At 46.3% G+C, this 21774-nt stretch overlaps 1 protein-coding gene across 2 annotated transcripts in view; it reads right to left on the bottom strand.

The window, feature by feature from the left end:
- Positions 1 to 21774, bottom strand: part of Pcsk6 (proprotein convertase subtilisin/kexin type 6) — a 181609-nt gene that overhangs the window by 153813 nt on the left and 6022 nt on the right. The gene's annotated exons all lie outside the window — the stretch shown is intronic.

Below are 21774 nucleotides of genomic sequence, written 5' to 3'. Positions count from 1 at the left end.
AATTATGATCTATGAAACGATCTAAAGAGAAGGACCACTTGGCTCTTCCATTAGAGCAACTGAAGCAGTGGAGAGACATTCATCTCTCACAAGGAACTCCAGTGCCTGGATTTAAAGGTGGGCCCTACGCAATGTTAAGGAATAGACTGTCTTAGTCTTGCACAAACTGGTCCAGAAAACAGAAAAAGAGCAAAATTTTACGAGGCCAGGGTAATATTGGAGCCAGACAAGGGCTGTATCGGAAGGGGAAATTATGGTTCCTCTTTGGCCATGAGTATAGAATCTCAACTCCCAACTGGCTCGGAAGGCCAGATTCGGTGAGGAGTCGGGAACTATAAGGTGTATTTTATCCATAAATGCAAAAGCATCTGAACACTAAAAAGCCAATACATTTAACTCTTTCTGCCAACAAACTGAAAATATTTTTAAAGTTCAAAACCCCTATGATTAAAAGCTTTTTTTATCTGGTAAAAGACTTCTTGGCCTGTTATGAGGCAATCTTCAAAAAAAAAAAAAAAAATCTGACAGCTGTAGGAGGGTACCCTGTAATCCTAACACATGGGACATAGCGGCTGGACATCATGAGTTCAAGGCATCCAGGGCAGCCTGGGCCACTTCAGACTCCACAGGACAAGCAACAAACAGGAAACATTAGTCTTCATGGGGACACATTTGAAATATCCCTTTAAAATTAAGAGCAAAGGTGAGAAGTCTCGTGGTCAATTCTTTTATTCATCATTACATTGAAAGTCCAGCTAGCTCCAGCCACAAAAAATCAGCAGCTTCCAGAATGTTTGGGGGGGAAGGGGACAAAATTATTCACAGATAAGGTCTACATTGGAGATCTTAACAAATCTATGATTTCCTATGGTTTGCATGAGAAAATCACATTATAGCTTATTTGAAAAGAATAAGGAGCTTTGTAACAATGAGTCTATAAAAGAGACCAATATAAAAGCATTGTCTTTCTATAAACTGGCAACAAATGTTAGAAAATTTACAGTGCCTATATATTTGATAAAAGGTGTTTAAGTCTTACAGATAAAAAATTACAAAACATTGCTAGTCATTAAAAAATACTTAATAAGTAAAATGACATGCATGCTATGTTCGCAGACTGGAAGGCCCTGTATCATTGTGATCCATTTGATCAAATGTATCAAATAGAGTTATGTGTTACATAACATTTCAGCCAAAATACTGAAGGAATTTTGTTGGTCTGTTTGTTTTTCAGAAATCGTTACATTCCTTCAAAGTCAAAAGGGGAAAACAAGAAAGCAAGAACAGCCTAAAAACTCCTAATATTGACTAAGGTTTGTCCTGTCAGATGTCAAGACTTATTCTAAAGCTGGGGGACTAGAGTCTGTGAGACACTGACCCAGGAAGCAACTTAATACACGGAACAGAGGACAGAGACCCACGCAAGAGCAGAGCTTGGTTTTCAGCAGAACTTCACTGGCAAACTGGATATAGTGCACACACCTGTTAGCCCAGCACCTGAGCCTGAAGTGGGGATAAAGTAGTGCACACACCTGTTAGCCCAGCACCTGAGCCTGAAGTGGGGATGAAGTAGTGCACACACCTGTTAGCCCAGCACCTGAGCCTGAAGTGGGGATAAAGTAGTGCACACACCTGTTAGCCCAGCACCTGAGCCTGAGGTGGTGATATAGTAGTGCAACACCTGTTAGCCCAGCACCTGAGCCTGAGGTGGGGATAATGTAGTGCAACACCTGTTAGCCCAGCACCTGAGCCTGAGGTGGGGATAAAGTAGTGCACACACTTGTTAGCCCAGCACCTGGGCCTGAAGTGGGGATAATGTAGTGCACACACCTGTTAGCCCAGCACCTGAGCCTGAGGTGGGGATATCAAGAACAGCTTAGGAACACATAGGGAGATAGCAAAGTAACCAAAAAGCAGGACAAAGCCCAAGGAGAAACTACTCAAGTGCTGATCCAAGGAGAGATGGATGTTCTGTGGGGAAAAAATTAAATCAAATCCTGTTTCACAGTAAACACAAAAACAAATTTGAGCAAATTGAGACCTAGGTGTGACACATGAAAGTAAACCTGCAGCTGGCAACCTGGCCGTCTCTGATTCCCCCTCAGTGCACTCAGTGTACCCCAGTGTCTCACCTCGGGTTCTGTACTAGTTCTCTTTTGTTATCATTGTTGCCTTTTTTTTTTTTTTTTTTTTTTTTTTTTTTTTTTGTCAACTTGACACAGGGTGGAGTCAGCTGGAGAGACAGAACATCAGGTAAGGAATTGCTTCCATCAGACCAGCCCTTGGACATGTCTGTGAGATATTTCTTGATTGATGTGGGAGGGCCCAGGCCATTGTAGATGTGTCCACCCCTAGACAGGAGGTGCTGGGCTGTATAAGAAAGCAGGCTGAGTAAGTCACGGAGAACAAGCCAGGAAGCATTGCTTCTCCACGGCTTATGCTTTAGTCTCTGCCTTCTGATTCACAACCCCGAGCTGCTGCCCTCACTTCCCCTCTTGATGGACTGTACGCGGTAAGATGAGGTAAACACCCTTCCCCCTCCGGTGTTCCTCATAGCAATGGGCAGAAAGCTAGGATGGAAACTGGTACCAGAGAGTGGGGTATGACAAAACTGACCGAGTTGTTGTGGGAAAGACTGTGGAAGGAATTTAGAATGTTGGCCTGGATGCAGCCTCCATTTCAGCTTTCAGCAGATATTACAGTGCATATTGCAGAAGCCAGGCCTATGGGTGGGTTCCCTACTAAGCAGAGAGGTAGGTGTGATGTGGGGCTGGCCTGTGCATAGGAGACAAGCTGTGTGTGCTGAGGGGAGCAGAGCAGATGTGGCACCACCCAAGCAAGCCCTTTGGGACCAGAAGATTGCGAGTCTCGATGTCGGACAATGAGCTACTCATACCGCTGTAGTTTGGGGTTTGCTTTGACTTGACTGTAACTGCCCCCGAGTTCTTCCCTCTTGGAATAAGATATAACTTGCTTTTTATTTCATAGGAGCTCACAATTGAGATGCTTTAGATACTGGATATTTTAAAGAGACTTGGAAATTAAAAATAAATGGTTGGACCTTTTAAAGGCTATGAGACTTTTAAAGCTAGCTATGTCTGATATTGTAATATTAACATGAGATCTTAGGAATAAACAAGAAGGGAGGCCATGATCTAATAGTGATATATTTGTGTGTCAAGTTGCCAAGGGCTGACTGTGGTGATTATTTGTTTTTAAATCAATTTGACACAGGCCACAGTCATCTGGGAAGAGGGAATGTCAACTGAGAAACTGCCTTCAACAGATTGGTCTGTGAATATATCTGTGGGGCATTTTTCTTGTTTAATAATTGATATAAGAGGGCCCAGGCCATAGTAGGTGATGCCATGCCTGGCAAGGTGCCCCTAAGTTATATTTTAAAAGAAGCTGAGGAAGCCATGGAGAGCAAGCAAGCAAGCAATGTTCCTCCAATGCACTTGCCCTGACTTCCCTGTTCGTTGGATGACCTCCCACTACCCATGCGCAAGAAAACAGCCTTCTTTCTCCACAACGTGCTTTCCCTCAGCAAGTGTGGATGACTTATCTCTCAAGATTCATCCACCCCTTATCCTGCCTAAGCCCATATTACAAACCAAGTCATTAAGTCCAGAGACACGGAGCTGCCTTGGTTAGGGTATATGGGAAGTGTGAGAGACGGTTCTTCACCATGAGATCCAGGGATGCGACATAAAGGGGCCTGATGCCAGCCAGATAGCAAACAGATGTGGCTGCCTTCCTCACGTGGAGTTGTGTGTAGTCGAGCCCAGCACAAATAAAAACCAGTGCCACCCTGTGATGCTGAGTTCCCAGCCACTATATACCCTATGTCCTCAAGTCTAAGAGCTGGGCCAGCACCCACAGTCTCTGAAGGAGCAGCAGCGCCTGAGGAGTCTTATTTCTAGCGATATCCTAAATAAATGCTGCTGGTGGTGGACTGGTGTGAGGAAATGGGGATAGTAAAGGGATTCATCTATTAAGATATCCTGCCTTCCACTCCCATGATGAGGCGAGAGGCCACTCAGCTTCCCCCACAGACTTAGGAAAATACCCTCGTGAGGGGCAGCAGATAGCCCAGGGGTGCTCCAACAACACTGGCTCCCCCACATCCCATGGGTACCATAGAACACTGCTACCAGAGGCCAGTGGCAAGCAGACCTGAATAACTAACTGCCCTACACACAGGACTGCAATGTTACTCATGCCCTGATTTACAGAACCTAGGTGAGGGTCAGGGATAAAAAAGGCAGGCAGGCAGGCAGCTCAGGAAGATGCTACTTGGCACAGATTCCATGCCTCAGTTTCCTTATCTATTATATGGGAAGAAGTGTCCATTTGGAGGAAATAAGGTTGAGCTCTGGGAGCCATTCCTTCTGCGGTAAGAGTCCATCACCCTTGCCCACTGCCGTGTTCTTCCTCACGATGTCTTCATCTCCTTTTGTTGAAGGTGACTGCCCTCTCCTCCCTCTGGAGTCACTTGCACCTTTCCTAGGGAGTTGGCCACATTCTACTGGCACTGGGCTGCTGACACTGCTGTCTAGGCATCTACAAACACAGTCTACCCCTCATTAGACTACACGTTAACCCAACACTAAGAGGTAGCTGCCTCCTCGGAATACACAGGATCTTTGCCCTTTCTGTCTTTCCTCCCTTTCTCTCTCTGTGTAGCTCTGGAGCCTGTCCTGGAACTCGCTCTGTGGACGAGGCTGGCCTAGAACTCAGAGATCTGTCTGTCTCTGCCTCCCGAGTGCTGGGGACTAAAGTCGAGCATCACCACCACCTGTCTTTTCGGTCATTCATAAGACAATGGAGAGGCACTACTTGTGGTGTGGAGGGAACACCATAGACAGAAAATCCTACTTGTATTCTAGCCCTTCCTCTCTTTTATAAAGGCTGTATAATCTAAAACTCTTGATTTCCCAGACTCGCCTGAAGCCAACAAGGCCATGTAACATAGCTATAACCCTGAGGTAGATTACAGACAGGCCCAAGTCCCTGGGGAGGGTGGCACTTTTTGATTGAAATGGAAAAGGTCTTTGTTCTATTTGTTCATCCCCAAACACCGCAGTCTGCCTAGTCCCTGGATATTAGACTTCAAAGTGTATGTGTGTTATTGAGCCCATATTGCCACAAGGGACTGCCCACAAGAAGGGCTTCCTGCCGAGAGTGACAGAGGGGAGTGAAAGGGTCACGTGACACAAACAAACCAAAATAACCTCCACAGTGTTATCATCTCCTGAACCCATTCCTAGCTACAAGTTAACACTTCTCTGACACTGACAACACATGGCATATGCAAGTGGTATATTACTTCCCAATGGAATGCAAACTATCCATGAGTGGCAGCAGCGGTGGTTTTAGATGACTGGTTAAATTAAACTACAGCAAATCCCTCATTTCACATTCTAGACTCTTAATGTCAAAAGACAGGTGGTGACTCCAGGACTCCAACACCCCAAATTCTATGCTCTTTCAAAATAAAGTGTGGAATCAACCCAGGAAATACGTGAGGGAGTAACAAAAAGAGGCAGTCCTAATACAAGCGGGCAGCATCCACCCTCCTGGTCCTAAGCCACTGGTCACAGTGGTGACTGGCTAGGTATCCACTAGGGACAATACCATTCTCCTAGAGGTCAGTTAGGAGGACCACATTTTTATCCACACTAACAAGGCAAGGGCTCCCATCCAGAGGAGAATATTCTCACAGCAATCTCCAACAGCCGGCTGCCAAATTCTGTTTTTGCAATGATGACTGCAATCATACATCACAGATGAGTGATTTGACATCCAAGGATGTTACGTGGGCCCGCCAATTGTTGATCAATGTGTAGGCAAAAGTGTTCAGATCATATCTAAATCTTCTGCTTGTGTTTGCCTAATGGCTCTGCTTGCAAAAAGCTGGTCTGTGAAGGTAGTCCCAGAAAAGGAAAGGCTGGCTTTATGTGCTATGGGGAAATTTAGCTACTGTGAGGAGAGCAGGATGAAGAGAATAGCATCTTTACCTATACATTTCTAAGGCCTCCTCAGAATTTTTGCTCATTCGCTGATGCCAATACTCTGTATAGTCCTCATACATGATGCCCAGAGCAAGAAACATTTGGGGAGATGATAAAAATCTAACATCTCCAGGTGTGCAATGAAAGTGAGTACCTAGGGTAAACAACAGCACAGATAGAGGATGCCTGCTGCAGCTTCCCTATAGACCACAGGCCATCCTTTGTGGGCTTTTCTGTTAACTCCACAAGCCAACTGGCAGGTCCCGCTATTTTATTTTTCTCCTATTTAAAAGAGAACTCCTTCTTAGTCCTGGATGGCAGGGGCTTCTCTTGTAAAAGTGTTGGTGGGTAGGAACCCTCCAAAGCATGCTAGGCAGGGGAGGGAGGCCCCACCCACTGCTGAATGGAGGGTGACAGCCAGGCAAGTCACTGTGATCAGCTCTGCAGTCATGACATGTCCCAGCAGCATAAGTCATAGCTCATGAGTTTAGTCTAGCACGGCTTCTGCCTGCTCTGTCCCAAGTGTTAACAGCTGCAGCCTCCATCAGAAAGACGAAAGGAAAAACAATATTTGTTTCCCCCACCCCACCATCTTCATGGTGTTGGAGATGGAAGCTGTGGCCCTGGACATACCAGGCAGAGGCTCTGCATCTCAGATATCTACCCCCAGCCCCCACCCTCACCAGCTTTGAATTCCTGCCTTAAATGCAGAGCTTTCCTAGGGCAACTCCAATACACCCAACACTGGGCAGACTGGTAATGTTTGCACTGGGTAGACTGGTATATCTGGCTCCACTGGCGCAGATAACCATCACTACGATGATGATGATGCTATTAGCAGCAGCTGGTCACTGGAGGACAGGCACTATTCCAAGCACACTCTTATTGGAAGTGCTGCTAACTTCCATTTTTCAAAAGACAGGGTTGAGGTACAGGAAGGAGCAGTCAATGTCAGAAGAGAGATTCTTATCACCCATTCCTTCATTCATTAGATTTTTTTTTAAAAAAATTTACTACATGCTGGCACATGCCTTTAATCAGGAGCAGAGGCAGGTACAGCTCTATGGGTTTAAGGCCAGCCTGGTCTACACAGAGGCTAGCTAAGACTACCTAGTGAGACCCTGTCTCAAAAAAAAATAAAATTAAAAACTGAACTGAAATTACATTTATTTGTGCCCTACATGCACACACACCTATTTGGAGGTCAGAGAATGAATGACTAGCAGGAATTGGTTCTCTCCTTTCCACCACATGGGGTCCAGGACCTGAACTCAGGCCCTCAGGTTTGGTGGCCAGTGGCTTTGTCACTAGGCCATCTGGCTGGCACCTACTCATTAGACTTTAATCTGAGTTTTCCCCTATAAGTACATGTTCTTCAAACTCTACCTCATTGCCTGAAAAGTGTTGTCTGATTTCAGATTGCCTGACACAAGTGGCTGTTTACTTTGTATTAGACACCCCCCCCCCCGCCGCCTTTTGTCAGTGGTCAAAACTCCCCCATTGGAGGCACAGCACCATAGTGGCTGTTGGAGGAAAATGTCACAAATTATAGCTATTTGCATATTTTATCATATTTAATAATTTTATTTTGCCGATGACTCTTAAAGCACATTAAGTAGTTAATTGGCTTTATTTCCTTTTCCACATTTTATTTGTCTCTATAATGTAATTAGTGTAAACTCCACATTCGCTTTCCCCTTGAGTCAGCTTAACACTTTCTCCTTTTCAGTATGAAATATTTTATGCTTCCTTCCAAGTTTTCTCCTGATTTTAATTTGCTCTCGGGTACAATGTGCTCTAAGACGATTTCATTTCAGAAAAAAAAGTCGCATCTTCCCCTTGGTACGGAGTCTCTTTTCATTTCAGCACGTTCCCTAGTTTAGTTTAACGTCCTTTCCTTTCTATTATGTGTTATGTGTTCCAACTTTTATATCCCTCCGGCGGTTGTTCTAATAGAATTAGGAGAATCTATAAATAAAAGCTGCTTCTTAGAATAATGCTTTCATTCTTCTCCTCTGTCCCCGCCCTGACTCAGGAATTTACCAGCAGACCCTCTCAGGCAGAGGCGGTGCCCAAGAGTACTAGAGTTGTCTTTGCTGCATCTGGTCTGGGGCGCCCCTGGGGAAACGGGCAGGGGTCCAAAATAGGGCTCCCATTCAGGACTCTGCACAGCAGCAGGGCGGCAGCAGCTGCTCCTGACCCTTGATTCCAAGAGTCAAGAGAGGCTGAGAAGTCTTCAGGAAGTCACAAGGTCTGATCCTGAAATTAGGGAAAACACAGTAGAGCAGGCGGGAGAAGAGAATTAGGAGAAAACAAGCCAGGCTGACACTGGCAGGGTGTCTGCAGCAGGCTTATCATTCCTGCACAGGAAGTTCCTATAACTGTGTGATTGGGTTCATTTGCATTTTCTGCACCTCCGCCAGCACAGAACTAGCAAGTGAGGGCCACCAGGAGTCACATTTGTTCCTTCGGGTGCCAAGGTGGCCTACACCCTACAGAGAAGTAAGTGTCCCAGAGTTAGACTCATTGCTACTGCCGTGATGACATCAACATCTATTAAATCCCTAGAAGTCTTCTAATCTTCATCTGCAAATAAGATTCCATCATTAGGACAACACCGGCTTCCTCCTCAGAGGCCACATCCACCACGCCCTAAACGTCTTTTTCTCTTAACATCTTATTATGGAAATTCTCAAATATAGAGCTAAGTTGAAAGACACCTGTGGGCAGCAACCCCCCCCCCCATGTCCCTGCTGTCCCCTTAGGGGTCTCTCCCTGAATCCACCTTTCTTGGAGTGCTCACTACAAGGTAAACTGCCATATCAGCATACTCCCTGAGTAACATGTCCACATCCTTAGCGAGTTCAGTATTTACTTAGGGTTTTATTTTTCTAGTTTTGGAGCAAAATGTCTATGAAGAATTGAGCACATGTTCATACCACATCTGTTGAGAGCTGATACATTATATACGTGTACCAAGACATCACCCCGGAGTATCTGTGAGCCTTCCCATCAAGCCCCCAGCCGAAGATTGAGTCCCTCTGAACAACTGGTTTTGTAGGCTATAGCTTTCTACAGTTGGAAACATCTAGTTGTGCCACATGACTTCTGTCGCGTGGTGTGATGTTTGTGAGGTCTTTCTCACATAGGTGTTGTCTGTTTCCTTTTGTGTGTTTGAGACAGGGTTTCTTTGCATAGCCCTGGCTGTCCTGGATCTAGCTCTGTAGACCAGGCTGGTCTCTGCTTCCTAATACTGGGATAAAAGGCGTGTGCCACCACCACCCGACAAGTCTGTTCTTCTTACTACTTGTTCTGTGACCCATTTCTCATACTTGCCTAGGAGTAATGCCAGCAAATTTAAAATTGTGGTAAAAATTAAACAGTCCAGGAAACCTCATAATCATCGGGGGTAGTAAAAAACAGTACCCCAATATGCTGAGAAACCAGCATTGACATAGGCAGACTGGTAATCCACTCTGACCAGAGAAGCTTGCTGGCCTGATTCTCTCAAGTGGGAAAACCATGGCACTAGTTCTCCTAGTCGCTAGAAGGGCTGGTCATGCCATTCATATTGCTGACATACCCCCTATTGCTACGACAAGTTGATATAGGAATCACACTGGGATCAAGGCTAACACACATCCATGAAAGAGCTTAAGACAAAGGCAGGGCATTTAAAATGGACTAGGTAGGTTTGGCAGAGGACTATACTCGCTGGCTTTGTCCATTGTCCCTAATGACCCATGTGGCATCAGTTTCATGCCTATGATGCATGCAGGAACATGGCCCAGCCTCAAGACTCACAATCTAATTCATGCAGCCTGGCAGCATGATTCAAATAAAACAAACAAGACAGCAGGGAGCATGGCAGCAGGAAGCATACAGGAAGGCTCCTCAGCCTTGGGGAAAAGACCTCTCAACAGCAGGACCAGCCACTGACAATCTGCAAGAAGTGGTCTGTGTTCAGGATGCTGTGAGGCTGGCTGTCTGGCCTAGACACAAGCCGGGGCTGGCACAGCCACAGGCACTGATCAAGTACAAAGGCACATAAGCTACTAACTTCAGGAACCACTGACTGGAAAGTAATCCAACTTTGAGTAAGAAAAGCACATTTGGCTTTAAGATGGGACTTCTGCAGCTCTCCATAGCTGGACTTCTGACACAAGAAGAAAGCAGAAAAACCCACCCAGTTGAAGATGGACTCATCTTCAGAACTTAGGGGATTGCTATTAAGACCAACAGGACAGAAACAATTGTGTGGTTTTGTGACTCCTAGCTGCCCAGCACAAGCAACATAGTGACTGATGTCAGTGTGTCCACATCTACTCCCAGGATTCATCTGGGGTTGAAGTGGATTTAGCAGGAGAATGTTCCTGAGGTGACTAGCTATCAAAAGGTAGAGAACTATATCCCTTGAAAAAGAACTAAGAAATGGAGTGGGAGTCAAGGATTAGAAAGTGAAAATGACAATGTTTTGTATAAGAACACAAATCATTCCCCCAAGTGAGCCCGGGGTGCGGCTGAAGGGCAGAGCACTCCCTAGCTTGTATAAGGTCCTGGACTCCATCCATAGCACTGCCAAAGCAAAACAATTGTTTAAGTGAAGGGCTCAGAGGATCTTGAACTGGCTGAGTCAGGGACAGAAGCTGGTTGAAGTCATTGAAAGGAACCCAGCTTTCTTGTTTGGGCTAATAGTATCACATTCCTGCAAATGACATATTAGAGGGTGCAAAGAAAGGTGTTAATGAGCTCTTGACAGCAAGACAAAAAAATGGTTTCTCTTCTATTCTGGAAAAACAGGGCTTTATCCTGAGGAATATAAAGTTAGTGAGGGTTTGTTTAACTTTAAAAATCAGCGGCATAAGATGGAGATGTATGTGAGATGGAGTCTAGCGATGGCCAAGAATGGACTTATTTTTCTGTTAAAATCTGTTCTCAGACAGACACACCTAAATAAACTCCAAGTGAGACACAGGCAAGGCTCCAGGGACATGGGGTCTGACAGACACCAAACCGCAGGCTTCTTCCATGACCCTTGAAGAGAACATGCATAAAGCTAAAACTGGCATAGGAGGGGGGCTGCTGGGGTGCACAGCCTGCCTGCCCAAGCCCATCTTTGTAGCTCAGCACTGGTCAGGCATCCTGCTAAGCTTGAAGGCACTGCACACTTTTAGTGAACAAACAAACAAACAAAAAAAAAAAAACAGCTGATACATATCCCTGCCATCTAATGCCATCAGATGTGTGGCAAAGTTAGATCTACCCATCTTTCTTCTCCCTTCCTCCCTTTCTTTTTTTGAGACGGGGTCTCACTGGGTAGTCTGGCTGGCTAGTCTGGAATTCACTAGCTAGACCCAGCTGGCCTCAAACTCACTGCCTCTGCCTTCTGAGTAGTAGGATTAAAGGTGTACATCCCACAACAGCTGTCAAAATTAAAAAAAAAAAAAAAAAGTAGTGTGTATGTGTGTGAGGATGTGTGTGTAAATGTATATGTATGTGTATGTGAGTGTGTGTGAGTGTATGTGTGTGTGTATGTGTGTGTGTATATGTGTGTATTGGTGATGAGTGCACAGAGGCCAAAAGAGGGTGTCAGATTTCTCAGAGTTGTTATAGGTGTTTTCAGGACAACTGCATGGTTTGCAGCGGTGCAAGGATCTGAACTCAGATCCTCATGATTATAGAATCAGTGCAAATTATTTTACATGCATGAATGTTCTGTCTGCATATATGTCTGTGCACACCATTTGTGCCCCTGTCATTGGATCCCATGGCACTGGAGTTACAGATGATTGTGAGCTGCCATGTAGTAGGAATCCAGTTCCTCTGGAAAAGCAGTTGATGCTCTTGACTTCTGAGCCATCTTTCCAACCTCCACTACACCCCTTCCCCCCTTCAGAACTCTTCTCTCTCCAACCTTGCTCTTTCCTGGCTGATTTTTTCCTACTCTCTCTCCCCAACGGCTCATTTGCCACCTGCTCTGCTCTGTGAGTGGGATGGCTAAGCCTTCCAGAGAGCACCACCAGGCCACTGGCAGCTCCAGAAGGTGGCTGCATTCTCCATAGTTGGTGACTCTGCTAACAGCAACCCCCACCCCATCCTCTCTTCACCACTCCTGCTGGTTGCTCCCTCAGAGCCCTTTCCTGAGATTCTCTACTTCTTAAGGGGATGCTTCTGAACAAATTGCTTATGAATGGGATGCTGAGTGAGATACTGTCCAAACATCGGTGGGGCCCTCAGATGTTACAAAGCCCAGGGTAAAAAGTTCCTGCTCCCTGCTGTTATCTATGTGTTCCCTTCAGTGCTTACTTAAGTTCCTGTTGGCTGTAGACAGGAATCAAGTTCTGCTCATCCCTGAAATACACAAAGGGCAGGCCTGATGCCTTGCAAATAGTGGCATTCCCGGTTCTATTTCAAAATACAACAGGCAAACAAACAAACCCACTGAACAAGGTGCAAAGAAATTGCTGCAATGTTCTGAAAGGAAGGAAGGAAGGAAGGAAGGAAGGAAGGAAGGAAGGAAGGAAGGAAGGAAGGAAGGGGAGGAGGGTACTGATTCTCAAAATACACAGAGTATACCTAACAGATCAAAGACAGACAATTCAACTGAAAAACTGGGCAAAGAATATGAATAAGCAATTCAGAGAAGACTGAAAGTAGTGAATAGAAATGTCATCAGGAGACATTTGACTTGAGTTGCAATTGCAAAGAAAGTCAACAAAATAATCTTCATCCCAAATTGGTAACCACCTTCTCACACCCTTCTAGAGACAGTGTCAATCTTCATCCACCTGCCTGGGAACTACAGCCAATGCCCAATACAAGGTAACATGCATATACACTATGACACATCCCCTCAATTGCTGGAGTCAGGCCACCTTAGTCCAAATGTTGGGTCTGGCATTTACAAACTGTGGAGCCATGGACCTTACTTCTCTGTGTCTCAATTTCCTCATCTGTAAGATGGGGATGATAGGCACCGACCTCATTGTGTTTCAAAGAAGATAAATGAATCAGTACAAGGAAGAACAGGTGGAAAATTATCTGCCATGGATCCAGGACCATATAGGTGTCTGTGACTTTCATTAACACATCTGTTCTTGCTCTTATGTGCTCTCATGCATGTGCTCAGAAAGAAATGAATAAGAAGGATCATGGCAGCATGGAGATAAGGCAAATGAAGATCTAAAGTTAAATAGTGCAACAAGATGTCCACCACAGCCATAAAAATGACATAGAGCTACTGATATTACCTAGGAAGCAGGCAGCTCAACACTTCCAGGATGGTTAAGACAGCTGGGTATTAAAAGAATGCTTATCTGGATCCAAGTCCAATGTTCTATGTGTGCACATGTTCATATTTTTTCTTTCAAGAAATAAAAACAGAAACATATATACTGAGATGTGAACAGTGGTGATATCAGGGGGAAGGGACAAGGGGAATGAGTACAGCAAGGACATTTTGGGTTTGTTTTTTTCCTCTTTATACATCTGTACTATTTTAACTCTGTGTTAGCAAAGTAATTACAGCAAATATGAGTAAGTTTTTTTTTCAGTGTTGGAGATTGAACCCAGGGCCTAGTGAGTGTTAGGCAAGTACTCTGTCATCAAGCTATCATCTCCAGTCCTGTAATTTTTAAAAATAAAGCTATATGTTCATTTATTTTTATTCTATATGGATAGGTGTTTTGTCTACATGTGCGTCTGGGCACCATATGTGCTTGGTGCCTGCAAAGATCAGAAGAAGGCATCAGATCTCCTGGAACTAGAGTTATAGATGGCTGTCATCTGCCATGGGGGTGCTGGGAATCAAACCTGAGTCCTCTGGAAGAGCATCCGGTGCGTTTAACCACTGAGCCATCTCTACAACCCATAGCAATTTTGTAAAGTTAAAAAAATTCTCAGCAAGTTAAACAAATAGTTCTAAGTTCTACAACGACAGAAAAGTGAGACCGGGCACCATCAACAGAGATGTGATCTGGTCAGTGGGGACAGAATCAGCAGATCCACCTCCCGACAAGTTCCCAGCATTAGACCAAGTGCTCCCAACACAAAGAATCCCTTGACCTAAATCTCATGGAAATGCTAGGCAAATTATCTGTCAGCCACACAATGGCATACCACCCATTAAAAATTACAATGGAGAATAATTGCTAACTTAGGAAGGATAATTTTCAAAACTATACAGTCTATTTGTGTAAGTCATCCATGCATATAGGAGTGTGTGTACACATATATTAGCATAAGTATGTGTGCTATGCCTACACAGTTACAGAAATAACAAAAAAGTCTGGGAAGACAGCTCAGTGGGGAAAACACATACTATGTAAATGTGAGGACATGAGTTTGAACCCTCAGAACCCACATAAGGCTGGATCCATCTGTAATCAAGAGCCCTACCAGCAAGACAGGAGTTAGAGATAGGAGCATCTTGGATGTTCTTGGGCCAGCTAATCTGGCATTCACAATGTTGAACAAGAGATCCAGTCTCAAACAGTAGAAGTTAAAAATCAATGCTTGAAGTTGTCCTCTGACCTCCATGTTTGCCATGGCATTCACACATAAAACCCCCACACAAAGATTTAAAAAACAAAAAAGGACATGGTCCAAATTTTATCTGTAGTCATCTTTGGGGAGTATATTATGGATGATTACTGCAGTTTTCTGTTTCCAAACTTTTCTACATTTAAAATTTGTATTGCATTTACTACATTTCATTGCTGCAATGGATGAAGACGATTAGGCTTTGTAGCTTAGTGGTGCCACCCTCAGTGCTGCCCTGGGTCCCCACCAGGATTTTCCTTACTTCTAGGTTCTACTTTCTCACTCTGATGCTTAAAACCATTATAATGGGAACACAATGGGTCTGCTAGGATGTGGGTACACACTAGGATGGGTACACACTAGGATGGGTATACACTAGGATGGGGTATACACTAGGATGGGTATACACTAGGATGGGTATACACTAGGATGGGTACACACTAGGATGGGTATACACTAGGATGGGGTATACACTAGGATGGGTATACACTAGGATGGGGTATACACTAGGATGGGTATACACTAGGATGGGTACACTAGGATGGGTTACACTAGGATGGGTATACACTAGGATGGGTACACACTAGGATGGGTACACACTAGGATGGGTATACACTAGGATGGGTATACACTAGGATGGGTATACACCAGGATGGGTACACACCAGGATGGGTACACACTAGGATGGATATACACTAGGATGGGTATACACTAGGATGGGTAGGACACTGGATGGGTACACACTAGGATGCGGGGTATACACTAGGATGGGTATACACTAGGATGGGTACACACTAGGATGGGTATACACTAGGATGGGTACACACTAGGATGGGTACACACTAGGATGGGTATACACTAGGATGGGTATACACTAGGATGGGTATACACTAGGATGGGTACACACTAGGATGTGTACACACTAGGATGGGTATACACTAGGATGGGTATACACTAGGATGGGTACACACTAGGATGGGTACACACTAGGATGGGTATACACTAGGATGGGTATACACTAGGATGGGTACACACTAGGATGGGTACACACTAGGATGGGTATACACTAGGATGGGTATACACTAGGATGTGTACACACTAGGATGGGTATACACTAGGATGGATATACACTAGGATGGGTATACACTAGGATGGGTATACACTAGGATGGTTATACACTAGGATGGGGTATACACTAGGATGGGTACACACTAGGATGGGTACACACTAGGATGGGTATACACTAGGATGGGTATACACTAGGATGGGGGGGCCGGGGGCCGGGGCCTGGTATACACTAGGATGTGTACACACTAGGATGGGTATACACTAGGATGGGTACACACTAGGATGGGTATACACTAGGATGGGTATACACTAGGATGGGTACACACTAGGATGGGTACACACTAGGATGGGTATACACTAGGATGGGTATACACTAGGATGGGTACACACTAGGATGGATATACACTAGGCTGGGAGGGCATAGAGTAGGAAGAGGAGGGTATACACTAGGCTGGGGAGGGTATTCACTAGGCTGGGGAGGGTATACAAGAAACCTTTCCTGCTCTTGAAATTCTTGGATCCAATGTAATAAAGCTGGTCTAGGGCTGGGGTGTGGCTCAGTGGTAGAGTGCTTGCCTAGCATGTGTAAGGCCCAGGGGTTTGATCCTAGGCAATGCTGGTCTGCCTTCATTCCTGCATAGATAAGCCTTTGATTTAAGCTCTGGGTCAGAGGCCTGATAAGAAGGGAGGATCCCAAGTACAAGGCACCCTCACTTAACAGGGCCACAAAGGCACCTTCCCAGGGCACCGCCCTTTCTCCCCAACCTGGAGAGTTGGCTGGACTGCAACTCTGTCTTCGCTGGTTGGAAAACCTGACTCAAGCCCCCACTGGCTCACACATCACCTTCTCTTTGTGCCTTTCCTAACAGGGCTGACACTGCCAGGGCAGGGCCCACAAGTCAGGCTGCCAAGCTGTTGAGTTGGCATCCACTAAAGTGTAGTAAATTACTCAACCTCTCTGGGGGTCAATTTGTCCAGCTGTGAAGTTAATACCAGGAGTCTAGGCATTACCAGCACATTTGGTGGCTAGTAAGGACCAGGTAAAAGCTGGGTGGTGAGAGTCATGGTGGGAGTGGCATTTGATTAGTCACACCTGAGGAACAGTGTAGTCAGGATCAGACTGCCACTCCAAAGACTAAAACTATCACAGAAGACTCCCCGCTGAAGCTTGGGGCGAGCCAAACTCTTTCTACGCCATCCTTCATGCTCTCCATTATTTATTTCTTCCACCTCAACTTCCAGGCCCTGCTGGTTTCTTCTGTCCTTACCCTTACCCTTACCCTTACTCTGGGACACCGGGCTCGGACCCTGGGTACCCCCAGAAGTGTCAGTTCTGCCTTGTAGTGGCCACATGGCAGGGACGGCTGAGGTTATTCCTTGGCCTTGATTTTTTAATCCCTGCAGGTGACCCTGAAATCATGGAGCAAGACCTAGTCCTGTGGAACATATCACTCAACAGCAAGGTACCAAGAGATGTCACAGGATAGAAACCCATATATGTCCTTGACAGTTACAACCAGAGAACTCCACAGCAGCTGTGACAATAAAGTTAGCATTTTCCCTTATTGGTGTTCTCAGTGAGTGAACGCAAGAAACCACAAGTCCTGGAATAAAAACACAGTAAAGGTTACAGGTTAACTGAGCCTATGTGCCAGGGCAGGCCGGGTCCTAAGGAGATATGAAGTTGAAGTTACTACCACACGATGCTGCAGTCCAGGGAGAAGACACACCTACACACAACTGTGGCCAAGCCCTTCACGGAGCTCATGCCTGTCAGCAGTAGCCAGGTCACAAAAGACTATCGCAGCCAGCCCTCAAAGATGATGCGGTTCCCCGGGTGGGTCACATGGAGAATGTGAGCAGTAACAAATAACAGATGCAGAAAGAGAGCACGGGTAAGATTTCCAGAACATCAAAGTCCTGGCTCTGCTGGAGCAAGTAGGAAGGAGCTAGGCTAGAGATTATTCAGGGCAGACAGGCCCCTCCCCAGGGCTATGTGTGCCACACAACACAGGAGCCTCTCATGGTTTGGAAGCAGGGAAGAGACAGTGTAAGCCTTGTGGCTCTAAAGGACCTTCTGGTTGGTGGTGGGGGCCAAGGCTGAGAAGGGAGTCGGGGAGGTAATGAGGCAGCAATTTGGGTGTTAGCAGAGTAGAAGCATGGGCTGGCCTGGGCTGTGGCTGCTGGCTTGCGGGGTAAGGGGTGAGAGGCAGCAGGAGGTAGGCTGACAGGGATTTTATATAGGGGTTGCCGATACCAGGGAAAGGAAAAAAATCTAAGAAAATAATCTGGTTTCTGGCCTGGAGGGCAGAGAAAGAGAGAAGATGGACAGAAAGGCAGGCTTGAGGGTGTAGGGTACCCCATGAACTTCCAGAGAGGGTCCTGAATTCCACAGTGGCACCCTCCCCTCTACACACACACACACACACACACACACACACACACACACACACACACACACAAAATGCTGGTGATCAGATCACACAGGTAACCTGGGCCTCTCCTGAGCAAGAAGGATGCTCTGTGATCATTTCTGAGATTGTCACCAGGATGACTAGAAGCCAAAGGGGAAAAGTTTGGAAATCCAGCTTGCTTCAGAAACACAAGGGATTTGTTTACCCTGTGGCAGGAGTGGCCTGGCTGGTCTTTGAAAAGTTGGCCCTAATCAACAAGGGCTGATGGTGGCCAATGGCAGAAATTTAAGAGTCCTTTGAGGATCCAAGAACTGATAGTGATGGCCTCCTTCCTGGCCCAGTTCAGCAGGGGACATGTGCAGAGTACCACTGCAGATCAGCAAATCTGGCTAGACCTCAGGGCACTGCAGGCCCTGCGGGGTGCGGCTTGTTTGTGCCCAAGCAGCCAAAGGGGAGACAATGAGACTATTTCTTCCCCTCTGCAGTGCCACCATCTCAACACTGAGGGCATTGATGGGCTGGTTACTATGGGAACCCAAAGCTACTGATCCCATCCCAACAGCTGATGGCTATTCATCCTGGTTCTCTGCGGGACCAGACAGAGGCCCTGGACCCATCACTGTCTTCAGATCCCTAATATCAGAGGCATGAATACACCAGGAAGATGCAGGATTCGATGGAATGATAGGACCTCTGGGTGGGAGGCATGCATGGCAGGACCCCAGGCACTGCCAGGGAACATGGGGCTCTCAGTTCAGTGTGGAGCTGACCTGACCCAGAAGCAAAGGGCATCCCAGGAGGGTGTCCTCATGCATATGCACACACAAGGCTGAGTGAATTTGAAAAGCAAGAGATTAAAATAAAAAGCAGTGGGAGAGATGTTCAATAAAATGAGGGCTGGGCCCTGACCACAAAGGCTCACAACCTCTACAAGGACTCTCTAATTGAACACACAGCCCCAGAGGCAGTGGTAGAATCGGAACTGACTTCACAGAAAGAACAGCCAGAGGATCAACTTGAGACTCACCAGAAAGCCCAATCTAAGTGGCAGACAAACCAGGAGGCCATAATCATCAGGGATGATGACAGTGATGAGGAGCCCGAAAGACAGTTATGTCCTATGGGCTGGGGCACTCGGGAGGGCTGCTGATGGTGGAGATGAGCTGGCAAAGATGAGGGATAGGCGGAAGAGTGAGGTCCATCCTAGGTGGACAGGGTAGCATGAGGAAGCCGAAAGGGAAGTCTGAGAGTGAAGAAAGGGTTTCAGAGGTGTGGAGCTGGGGTGGGAGGTGGTGGTAACACAAAGGCTTTGCAGCAGCCTGGTATGCAGGCAAGTGGGCTGGGGGATCTCACAGACAGTCAGTTTGGGGTGAGATGGGATTGGTTAGAGAACAGATGTGAGCAACTGGAACCCAAGGCAACTCTCAGGCCTCTAGTTCAGGCACCAGAGTGGAAGTTCCTCTGTGAAATGAGGACACAAGAAGGTGAGATTTACAGCTAAGTATGCCCAGTTGGTAAGTACAGTTATAGTAACTGAGCACAGCAGGATGTAAGTTTCAGTGCCAAGAAGCCCACTGTCCAAGACAGAACGATGCAACATGCAGCACAGTGCATGTGTGTATACACACAGGTAACACGCATCACAGTGCGTTTGTGTATATACATCGGTACCACAAAGCACAGTGCATTTGTATATACACACAGATAACATGCAGCAGAGTGCATATGTGCATACACACAGCACGTTGCATGCATGTATACACACAGGTAACACACGGCACAGCGCATGCGTGTATACACACAGGTAACACACAGCACAGCACATTTGTGTATACACACAGATAACACACAGCACAGCACATTTGTGTATACACAAAGATAACATGCAGCACAGTGCATTTGTGTATATACATCGGTACCACAAAGCACAGTGCATTTGTATATACACACAGATAGCATGCAGGACATGCATGCATGTATTCACATGGGTAACATACAGTACAGAGCATATGTGTATACACACAGGTAACACACAAGCACAGAACATATGTGTATAACACAGGTAACACACAGCACAGAGCATGCATGTATACACACAAGTAACACACAGCACAGCGCATGTGTGTATACACACAGATAACATGCAGCACAGAGCATATATGTATACACACAGATAACATGTATGCGTGTATACATATGGGTAACACAAAGCACAGTGCATGTGTGTATACACATGAGTACCGGGTGAAAAGGAGGCGAGACACTGACTGTGGCTTCATTAGCCCTCACTCAGTTGTTTATTTCATCAGGAATCATAAGGCTTCCAGTAAGAGCATGACTTGCCCTTGATTGAGAAGCAGAGACAGGGTCCACCTGCCAAAGGTGATGAAAGTGGAAAATGAGCCACCGAGAGTGGATTTGGGCTCCAGTCTATCAATCATGGGTTTGCCAGACTCTAATTGTACCAAATGCCTCATGGCCAATAGATGACATCTTCCTACAGGTCTGACTGACATAAGGGTCCCCAAGCAAGGACACCCACACAAGAAACATCAGTCAGTGTGAGGACATGCCAGGGCTTCTGGTCAGCCTCGAGGTCACAGCACAGTCTTTAGAGCCAGGAGGAAGACAGGCACTGGAAACAGGTGCAAAGAAGTTCTGCGTGCAGGTCCTGGGAAGAGGGGAGGCTTCTGTTCATCTTGGGCTAGGCAAAATAGGGCCTAAAAAGTTGCTGCCTTTGCAGAGGCTGAGAGACCCAAACAAGCCTGGGATATGTTCCCAGGACAGCAGGGAATTGACAGACACTGGAAAACAGTGTCTTACAGCCCCTGTGTGGCCCTCCGGCCACCCAAAATGAAAGGCAAACTGACGTCCCAGTGTCTGCAGGCTCCCTCACCCTGTGCTACCATTGTGTTTCTGATGTGCTCCCTGGCATCGGCCAGGGAAACACGAGCACTTCCAGTGGGCTGGTCATCTGGCCAGCTGCTCAGGCCCCATTCCGTGTCTGCTTTTGGACATTGCCATTAGGGGCCCTCCTGGATCCACACACTCTCGCCAGACCAGTGCCTGTCACTGCTGTACACCCAACCTCAGTGATTCTGGAGAGCAGTCTAGTCCATCAAAGCCCCATCCACTAAGTGGAGATGCCAAATGGGACAGTACCACACAAGCCTCAAAAACCCCAATCTTGTCTGCAACCCCGTGTACATTCAGGACCTCTCTCAGGCCAGCTGTGCACAACGGCAGTACTCAAGAACTCGATCACAGATGACTGGCACTGTGGGCTTTGCCTTGTCCCCACCAAGCCCCTGGTGCTTCGGCTGGCACAAGTTCTGGCTCATTATCCTAACACTCTTTATTGTGAGCACAAGTTGTCCATAATGCAACAGTTTTCCTCTGCTGACGAATGGATTCCACAGGCTTACCTGAAATTCTGGGCCAGGGATGGCCCGTTCACTAGCTATTTTAAGAAACACTATTTAGGGCAAGTTCAAAATCATTTAAGGCTCTTAGATCTTTTAGGGCCCTGGCAGCCAGCCTGCTCTTTTTATGTTCAGACTCAGAACTAACAAATTAGCTCAATACCCCAGGCAAAGCAAAAGCACAAGGGGAAGTATGGTGTCAGAGTACCACCCTTCAGATAAACATCACCTCCAAAAGCTGGAGATGCTTCACTACCGTTCCAACTGAGGAGAAAATGGTGTTGCACACCCAGCCCATAAACCACTTGCCTTGTC

Source organism: Phodopus roborovskii, unplaced genomic scaffold, assembly GCF_943737965.1.
Source record: "Phodopus roborovskii unplaced genomic scaffold, PHOROB, whole genome shotgun sequence".
Classification (NCBI taxonomy): Eukaryota; Metazoa; Chordata; class Mammalia; order Rodentia; family Cricetidae; genus Phodopus; species Phodopus roborovskii.
The sequence above is the reverse complement of the archived record's forward strand: the minus strand, read 5'-3'. Positions and strand labels throughout refer to the sequence as shown.